The 10,439-nt window shown below is 41.0% G+C and overlaps 1 non-coding gene across 1 annotated transcript; it reads right to left on the bottom strand.

Moving 5' to 3' along the window:
• Window positions 1-3,790: 3,790 nt before the first annotated feature.
• On the bottom strand, window positions 3,791-3,865 carry Trnas-uga (transfer RNA serine (anticodon UGA)). Its single transcript has one exon. It is a non-coding gene; the product is annotated as a tRNA-Ser (tRNA).
• Between the last annotated feature and the right edge of the window lie 6,574 nt (window positions 3,866-10,439).

Raw genomic sequence — 10,439 nt, 5'->3', positions numbered from 1 at the left:
CCCATTATGTATATTAAATGTTTAATTTATCTCAGAAAACATAGGAAGACATTTGTATTAACTGAAAGGAAAACTCACGAAAGAAGGCAGGGAGGTATCAAGACAATGCTCTACACATGCACTGACACCGACAAATTAGTGACCACCTCTTTGTCTTATATGCTTGCTGGATTGTCGAACCAGAGTTTTTCCGGACAGGGAAAGATGACCTCCATACGTCCTCTGTAACTGTGTGCACTGTGTGATGTGAGGATTGAACATTGTGCATTACGAGTTTTTCGTATCATGGGTTAACATCACGACTGTAAATGCAGTATAGATATCTATAAAAAATCCTAAAGGTGTACAACTTCCCTTTGGGGTCAATGGCTGTCGAGCCGAAACAGTCGTTAGTGGCTAACAATCATAATTAAAATAGTCAAAATTTTCTCGAGTATCTATACGCCAAATTTTTCGATTAATAGTCTGATATCAAGACCAACGAAGTACGAGACGTGAAATATTCTACATTTTCGGTATACCATTAGCATTACACATTACAATAGGTTTTCGTGGGAATTTAAGTCTTTTCCTGGATTGGAATATATCTCCTATAGCTGTGCAGGGAGAAGTAAAAGGCAATCATTAATTGCAAATTTGAGGTCCATCGGACAATGAAAACTAGAAGCGACTCAACAAACCAGTTTTAGTAGCATTGTTACCTCTCTGGGTAAAAGTTTTAAGAAACCTACAACATTCGTATGAAAACATTGTAAAATGGGTGCTGATGGCCTCGATATTGAACGCCGTCCACATGCAACCACACGATACAAAAGACGCATTTGTTTTGTGCAGCTATTATAATCACACTTTGAGGAAATAAGGACAAATAGTGTTAATATGAAACACAAGAATATTTACAAATAAGTGGGTTTTTGCGTGAACCGTCGACTGCAAACATTTATGTCAATAAAACATTACGTTGTGAACTTACACGTAAAATATGCATGCGTGATATTTGCAACTGTCATCAGAGAGGGTCAGTTCTAAACTTATGCTGCAGCGTTTCAAAATTTGATGACAGGAAAAATTACTGAAAATGCTTGTATTTTACACTTACACATACGTAGTCTCGTACAGTGCTTCCGTTTTTCTTGTAGAGTTTCGTTTGCTGTACGCAATCAGTTCAATAAAAGAAGCTAATTATTTTTGCAGCCTTGCAATAAAATTCCACTGTTTTAATAACACATCACACTGACTGTTGTAACACCCGCAGGGGTGCCTCTCTGTTTGTGACTGACAAATTCGTTATTTGACATGGTGTCAATAGAAGGGAGAAAGTCCTTCCAGCATCTGTCAAGTGTTATTCGATGTCAGTCAGTTGTCTTAACATAATATCTATTCAAAAAGTATAATCAAAAATCTGTAAAATATTTTACCGATTATTTCGTAAAATACCCTTAGAGTGAGACTGCTGCCGGAAATGATATCACGAATGTCTCAGTTACAAAAATTCTACTAATTTAAGATAATAATTTACTCAGGTTACTGAAGCTGCAAGAGTATGTAAAATTTTCGCTGCAGAAAATGATAAAATAAAAGTATGTACATTTATTTCTGCCGTCTGACGTTTATCGTCCAACCTACAGCAGAATACCTTGTAACTAGCAACACAAATAGTGTTCGCATCTGAGAGGACGATGTTAAAGCCGGACGTAGAACTGTGATAAGGGAAGAAAGAATACTAAGACGAGACTACAAACTGAAACGAAAACTATATTCATTCGAAGAAAATTGAGGTAGATACAGCTGATGTGGATACAGCTGAAAGAAAATGAATTTATATTTTTTAGAGGGCAAGGAAAAAACACTTTATTTTCGAGTAGCTCGACAAAGTAATGCGATATAAGGTTCATAATGGTTGGTTTGATTAAAATATCAATTTCTCCAACTCTTGAAATATGTTTCCTAGGCTTTTGAATGCAGACGCAGCCATGAGGAAAGTGATCAATTACCTTTCTAGCACATACAAGTGTTTGAGAGTAAATTTCGCATTCTGTATTATTTTACCAAATTTTACCTTGGAGAAGTCATTTCCGGCAGCACGTTTTAAAGGTCAGTATATCACTGGACAGCATTTTGATATGTACGTCTCCTTAATTTGTCACCAATGTGTGTCAGTGCTGTTTCGGCACTAATTAGAAAATCTATTCCCACTATACACTCATTGGTACGTGTGCAGACACTCTCTATCCAGTACGATTCTACATACACTGCAATGTTTGCTTACTTTGTACGATAATGACAGGTGTGGTACCCATATAGTTTATTATGCTGATGATGTGTTCCGTATATGCGTTTCTCATTATATGTCTAACATAAAACATGCCTGTAACACAGCACGGACATAAGATATGATCATGGGAGCAAATGTACAGTGAAACGGGAGAGACACGTGTTTGGAATGCGGAGGTTGATAGTTTTTGTACCTCTCCCATACAACAGCAATCTATTTAATACAATAGTAAGTAGAGGTTGCTAGGCCATCATTTACAATTTGCAGTGCTGAATCCCCATATCCGTTTCTTATTTTTTACAAGAAAAGAAATACTTAAACAGTAACAGAATTAACAGCGTCTCTTGCAAGAAATTTAGTAACGTTTTTTTCAATCTGTGGTGTGAAAACACAAAAAATGTACCTAAGGTAAACTCTGGGAATTTAACAACTTAAATGTTTTAAGAGGCATAGTTATAAAATATCAACGGAAAGTAAAAAATAATATACCCGTTTTTATCTGTCAGATTTATGAGAAACAGAATACTGCTTGCATCTGTTAAACTGGAACAATGATTATGTTTAAGATGTCTGCGCACTAAGCATTCAGATACGTCAACACGTTGCAGGATAACTTGGTTTAACCCTATGTCAAAGGGACAATATGTTCATTAAACAGACGTTAGTGCCAAACGGGTTGCACCAATTCGTTTGTCGGCGAATGCTGTGCTGTACCTGTTTCCTCCTGCTATTGCTCTACGTCGGATCAGCAATAAACCGTACAGCCGCAGCCACCCACGCCAACGGCTGGGGACGGGCTCTTGTATGAGACCTCCTCACGTGTGTGTGTGTGTGTGTGTGTGTGTGTGTGTGTGTGTGTGTGTGTGTGTGTGTGTGGAAGGGTGTTTGGGTAGGTGGTTGGGTGCGCGCGTGTTCTGGGTTATACACGTGAAGGCACTCCCCAGCACAGCGACGTCTACGCAAATGTTTGCCGTGGAAGACGCCTGCAATGCTATTCCCTATATTATATTTACCGAGTCCGTACCGGCAAGTTGTTTGTTCGCAATTCCGTTTGTATCATCACGCTACGAGCGCCGATGGTGGAGGGATGGGTTGGTTTTAGGTAAAGACTGAGAACGAAAGGTAATTACAGTTGAGCGCTGAACGGAATTTGTTCTTCGCTAGCAACAATCTCACAAAGCTCTCCTCTGTTCTACAAACCTAGCCCATCCTTAAATCTGGAAGAAAAAATTCAAATGGTTCTCGGAAATGAAAGGTCTCCACAAGCACTAAAATCGCTTGAACTTAGTCCATCAATAACGAACCACTTTTTAGAATATTTTCTTAACACAGGTACGAACAAATACATGTCAAAGCAACGTTAAGTATGAGTATATTCGGAAAAACTTGATTTACAGAAATTTTACTATATGTGATTTCACTTCCAAACCACTGGTAAACAAGTAAATGGTAATGCGATTTCCACTCTGCAGCGGAGTGTGCGCTGATATGAAACTTCCTGGCAGATTAAATCTGTGTGTCGGGCCGAGACTCGATCTCGGGACCTTTGCCTTTCAAGGGCAAGTGCTCTACCGACTGAGCTACCCAAGCACGACTCATGCCCCGTCCTCACAGCTTTACATCTGGCAGTTTCTCGTCTCCTACCTTCCAAACTTTACAGAAGCTCTCCTGCGAACCCTACAGAACTAGCACTCCTGAAAGAAATGATATTGCGGAAACATGGCTTAGCCACAGCCTGGGGGATGTTTCCAGAACGAGATTTCCACTCTGCAGCGGAGTGTGCGCTGATATGAAACTTCCTGGCAGATTGGGTAGTTCAGTCGGTAGAGCACTTGCCCGCGAAAGGCAAAGGTCCCGAGTTCGAGTCTCGGTCCGGCACACAGTTTTAATCTGCCTGGAAGTTTCAAGTAAATGGTAATCTTTTGTGCTACTGTTCAAGAAACTTATTGTTCCTCCTACAAGGTCGATCACCGCACCATACTCTAATAAAAAAGTCTACGACGTCATAAAATGGTGTGTAATGTTGGAAATTCTCAGAAAAATTTGTATATGTTAGCACCATAAGGTGATGTATTGGAAGACCAACGGAATAACTTGTTTAAAAACAGTGGAAGACAGGGTTACAGTATCTCTACTAGTGTTCAACCTGTACCTCGAAGAAGGAACGACGGAAACATTGAAAATTTTCACGAGTATGATTAAAAATGAGAGTGAAAGAATAACAATGGTTATCTTCACTTAATGCCTTTGCTACCCGCAGCGAAAGTGAGTATGTATTGCCAGACGCATTGAAGCCAGTTATCATTATCCTGAGCACAGAATACGGACTAAAGAATAAAAGACAAAATAGACCGATATTTTGAGGGTCAGCACGAATAAAATTAACGACGAACTTAAAATCAGTATCGGATACAACGTAGTACTCGAAGTACTAGAATTCTGGTACACTAGACGCAAAACAACGAATAAAGAAGCAAGAAGGATATTAGAAACAGAATAGCACACGACTTCCTCGCTAAATAATGTTTTCTGGTCTCAAAAATAAGGCTTAACAAATCTGAGGAAGAAGTTCGTGAAACTAAAATTCTGGAATACATTATTTTATGGAAGAGAATCTCAAGCATTTTGGAAATCGGGAAAAGAGGAGAAGGAAACATTTGAAACGTGGCACATCAAATCAGTCACCGCAATGAAAGAGATCACAGCTGAAAGTGTTGACCTCGCCAGAGGACAGTGAAAAGTCTCTTGCCATACATTGCCAAACCTCCACGGACATCATACGCGGCTTTGAGTGGTCGCTGAAGTCATATCCTACATTCCAGGCATGTTACTCTTGACTACTAGCAGACAGTCAAAATTCTTTCCTCATAACAATTCCCATCAGATGGAGATTTTGCTGTTACAAACAGTATACAGAGTGAAGAAAGAATGACGCCCTTGAAGGTCGGCATGCGATTCCTCATCCAGATTCAAGACAAAAGTTCATGTAGCAAAATTAGATCGAGCTCATTTTGAAAATACATATGTGGGAACGAGGAGGTGACAACCCTGTCTCATTGTGCAGCGCGTAGGAATTTACGGAGGAATGTGTATCACCCCGAACTACCGTTCCAGTCGTCGTAGCTCATTAAATAGATTGCTCCGACATTAATCGACATCCGACATGGAGCTATTGTTCGAATTGTTACCTAAGTGCCGGCCTCTGTGGCCGAGAGGTTCTAGACGCTTCAGTCTGGAACCGCGCGACCGCTACGGTCGCAGGTTCGAATCCTACCTCGGGCATGGGTGTGTGTGATATCCTTAGGTTAGTTAGGTTTAAGTAGTTCTAAGTTCTTCGGGGAGTGATGACCTCAGAAGTTAAGTCCCATAGTGCTCAGAGCCATTTGAACCATTTTCGTGCCCGATAATTTTTTCTTTTGTAGATGTCCATCACCTTGTTCTCGTTACTTATAGGTAGTACATCATTTTGTCACATGACCATAGCCTAACACTTGGCAGTGAAATCCGTTAAACTGCATGCATGTGTCCACTAAGTGCGCAGTGCAAAACCATAACTGGTCTTGTCAAGATGATATAGGGTAGCTTCCCGATGGTGTCTACAAGCGATGAATACGTCGATATACATTGGTGCTTGGTACATGCGATAACCAAGCTGTTGCTGCTCGTGTGCACGGGACACTCAAAGGCGCCATTCCGTTACGAAGGTTTTTCGTCGCCTGGTGCAGTACCTAGTCTACGTCCAGAAGTGTTGGACAGAGGTCGTCCGTGGCGTAGACATACTCTACAGACAGAGGACTCAATTTTTCAGACCGTTCTTCTGTCTCCTCGACGAAGTAAACATGAAATTGCAAGGCAGTTAAAGACTGGTTGTTGAAGTGTTGCACGGTAAAGATCATTCCACGATAACTCAACACCAGCGGCCAGAAGATCACATTCAATGAGTACAGTTTCCTATTTGTTGAATAAGATGCTTCGTTCCATATTATTGTAATTAAACTGTAGGCAACAATCTGAGAGATATACTTCTACAAAAAAGTATTTACTGCCTTAAATGGCTGCATGGTCACAGAAAAATAGAAAAATACAAGCAGAAAATATAGAACGTTTTATAAACAGCTTAATAAGAACTGACCCCTAACCGTGTCGCCCTCTACACGCCTTAATAGCGAACTAATACTCAGTATGTGTTGGACAGCTTTCATGATCGCATGTGTTCTCCATGGAAATCTTAGAAGATTCAATATGGACGTGTGTTTGTTTGCACTGGACCATTATTCTCTCTTATGTAAGTATGCTTCTGCATATTTCCTGTCTTTCTTTGGTTGAGAGAACATCGATTGTGGGCGTTGTTGTGTGTATGTAGCGGGTGAAAGATGGGTGGAAGACATATTCGCTGATTCTCTAGACTTGAGAAACATCTTAGTTGACTTTAAAAATTAGAAGGATGATTTGGAATCTGTTATATCACCGACATCGGTAGTCGCGAGTGGAAATATCAGTTTCCTCTAATTTTTTGGGAATAAGTTTCTATTTACTCAGTTGTTTATAGCATACTGCACCTCGTTAAAGTTTCAGGTTTCTTGAGAAATAATTTCCGGTCAATGTCTACGGGAATAATGCTGTGCAAGCATTCGGTAGCGTACTGCTATGTGCTTGGCGTAAATGGAATGATATTCTGTCAAACCAAGTGAAAATGCATATGTTCTTGTAATCCCAGCATCTGGAGATGGGTGTAGAAAGTAAGAAAGCAAGCAGGTCGGAGCCAAAAACAGAACGCCTTTGTTGCAAGTGGAACCGACCCAGCCTTTGTTGCAAGTGGAACCGACCCAACCTTTGTACAACAGTTTGGTCATGTGTCAGGCCAGTGTGTGCGTGGGGGCAGATGACTTGTGACTGTCAGCTATGGTGGATGACCAATCGTGCTCAGGGGAAATATCTAGCGCTGCAAGGACAATACACGGTCCACATGCTTACGCTATCTGTCTATGCTGTATACGTAAGAGTGTCCGATCCTCGATAGGTATAAGCAGGATGCACAACTGATGATTTTGTTTGGTACAGGATACGAATTGTGTGTTTACTATATCGATACGGCATGTGGTGATATATAGCCGGGTTGGAGACCGGTTTCACGCTGAAATATTCAAGCTTCCATCGTTAGCATCAGTAATTTGTGGAGTAAATTCAATAAAAGCCAATCAGAATGCTCCGTTCATTCACAAGACTTCCTTTGTGCTGGAGCATAGGAGGCTCTACAGACTGGTTCGAACAAAATAGGGCAAGGTAACTACCGAAAGTTCTGAGAGTAGCGTTATGAATTCTTTGTTCGAGTGTTGAAAGACGATTTGAAGTAGGCCATCCATCTCTGGCGGGATGCTGTCCGCCATCCGCCATTGTGGCATTAGGACATATCCAGACCAGCAGCTGTAGGACACCGAAAATTACAGTCGTTTTTCTCTTCTGCAGGAAAGTGCTTTGAATTCTATTTGTGTATTTGTTCTGATTTTCCCGTCTGTGCGTAGACAGTACTCCCTTTCCTAACATCAAGAATGATTTTGTGATGAACGTGTTATTGCAAGCAATCAGAGACATGATGAGAACATGAGTGAACGTTTACCATTTCTGAGACATATATTGAAAGCAGGACGTTACAATTTCTGGGAAGGGTAAGAATTATGGATGGCGTGCCTCATTATTACCAACAGGAAGAATGCGTGTTGATGTTATTCTTGGATATTTCAGTAAACAGGTTCTGTTAGGACAAGAATTTCCCTGTAGACAAGCTGAGGCATCACAAAAGCTCCTGCAACAGCAAAAGTGTCCGTTAGCTATTCCAGCGACACTTCATGATTTCCATGATAGGCTGCTGTGTAATGGACAGGCTCTGCCATTAGGATCACTGGGAATAATGCATCCTATGTTATTTTGGATAATTTCATTAACAGTTTCCGACAGCATTGCAAAAGATTTCTATAGTGCATCGAGGGGGAGAATTGGCTGTTATTTACATAGAGATTAGATGTTAGCATAACAATGACAACCTTTAAGCTGCACTTGCCGGGGTGAGTCACTAGGCAAACATCTCTTGCTCAGCAGTTAAGGCTGTGCTGGAGCCACAGGTATAGAGCCTAGGCATCGGCCATGATGGCTTAGTAAACACGTGTTTCGAGAGGAATTTCTCAGGTGTCAAGTATGAAATGGGTGCCATCACATCATGCTTGTGGGACCTGAACAGACACCTACGTGTGGTCCGACAGATAACGGCCGGGTCGTTGCTCTGCAGCGGCTCCCAGTACACCACGACTACTGGCACCATGTGTGGTGGCGTTCTCGTAATGGTTTAAAATTTTTTACCTAAACAAATGCACATACGACTACGTTTTGCAATCTTAAGTAAGCATGTGATTACTCTGTCATTCCATAATCAGCCAAAGACGAATATTTCTGTACCTCAGATGAAAGGGGTAACTACTGCATCAATATTTATAAGAAAAAAAAGCTATAGCTGTCATTACATACGGCACACCGATCTTTCTTTAGGAATTCATAAATATGAAAAGCAACCACCAAATATTTTTATTAACTTTTGGCTGGAATATGACGTTTTGAAAATATGCCTAAAGAGCTATTTAATGAATATCTCCCGCATCGTATTTATAAACACTCACAGAACTATAAGTTTAGTAACCTATATTGAGTAAAATGATAATTGCTGCAATTCTTTCTTCAGCTAAACGAAAGTGTCCAAATTATCTACTGTCTATGTAAAGAGTTGTATGCAGCTGCAAAATCTCTAGGTATTGACGCTTGTCCGCGCTGTGTAGCCGCGAGGTCTAGGGCGCATTTCCGCGGTTCGCGCGGCTTCCCCCAAAGGAGGTTCGAGTCCTCCCTCGGGCATGGATGTGTGTGTTATCCCTAGAGTTGATCCCATACGAAATTGCAATCTTTTTTTTAACTGACGTTTGAGCCCTGTATTACAAACAGACGCCCTGCCACGGTTCGCGCGGCTGCCCCTGTCGAAGGTTTGACTCCTCCCTCAGGCATGGATGTGTGTGTTTTCCTTAGCGGTGGGCACATGGGAACTTACCACAATTTCTTTTTACCTGACACTTGAAAAAAATGGTTCAAATGGCTCTGAGCACTATGGGACTTAACATCTTAGGTCATCAGTCCCCTAGAACTTAGAACTAGTTAAACCTAACTAACCTAAGGACATCACACACATCCATGCCCGAGGCAGGATTCGAACCTGCGACCGTAGCAGTCGCGCGGTTCCGGACTGCGCGCCTAGAACCGCGAGATCACCGCGGCCGGCCCCTGACACTTGAGCGCTGTATTACAAACACTATAGTGACCAAGACTAGTGCATTCACCCTGAAGTAAAATTGAGACCAACTTTGCGAGGATTATTGATGAAATAAGAAGAATTCGTTAAAATGTGTCGAATATCTGTTCCATATTCGGTGTAATGCCGAACTGAACAACTGATTTCGTCATACTGAGGTCTTTAGGAAACCAGTGAACCATATTAATCTGTGTATTTCAGCACACACATCTGTAATAACAAATAGATATCGGTAATTAGTAAGCCCCCCGTCTTACATAATTAATACGTGCGAAAAATATTTGTACTGAGAAATAAAGATCCCTGAGATCGGCGAGGGAGTAGTTATTTAAAGTGTCGTACACCCCACTACTTTATGAGACAGTTGTTATTACCTAACCCAGTAGCAGCACTTCTCAACAGCATGGTAACCGTGAAGACTGTATTAAAAGTCCCCTCAAACTCACTCAATAATTGCACTCCTCTCATAAATTTCTAACAGCTAGAATCTGAATGTTCGAAGCTGCTTTATACAGGGTACTTCGATTCTTTAAAGAATCAATTGTTTATTGGTGTTGTCAGTACGGCGCATCCTGTGCATTGTTACTTGCGAGGAGGATTTATTCTCTCCTCGCGGAAAGTAGTCGATGAAATCCGATTTTAAATACAACTCAATCAATAATAATTTACGCATCGATTTCGTAAAATTTACTGATTGGTCGTTCATATAAGTCCCAAGTTTTTCTCTATTCGTAATGCGTTTATAATATTTTTAAAGGACATCTTTTTTGCCGTTAACTGTAAAATTTAATTTCAGTTTCTGTCCTGGGGCCATTACGA

Source organism: Schistocerca nitens, chromosome 6, assembly GCF_023898315.1.
Source record: "Schistocerca nitens isolate TAMUIC-IGC-003100 chromosome 6, iqSchNite1.1, whole genome shotgun sequence".
In the NCBI taxonomy this organism is placed as follows: Eukaryota; Metazoa; Arthropoda; class Insecta; order Orthoptera; family Acrididae; genus Schistocerca; species Schistocerca nitens.
Note: the sequence above shows the minus strand (reverse complement) of the source record. Positions and strands in the feature narration are given on the sequence as shown.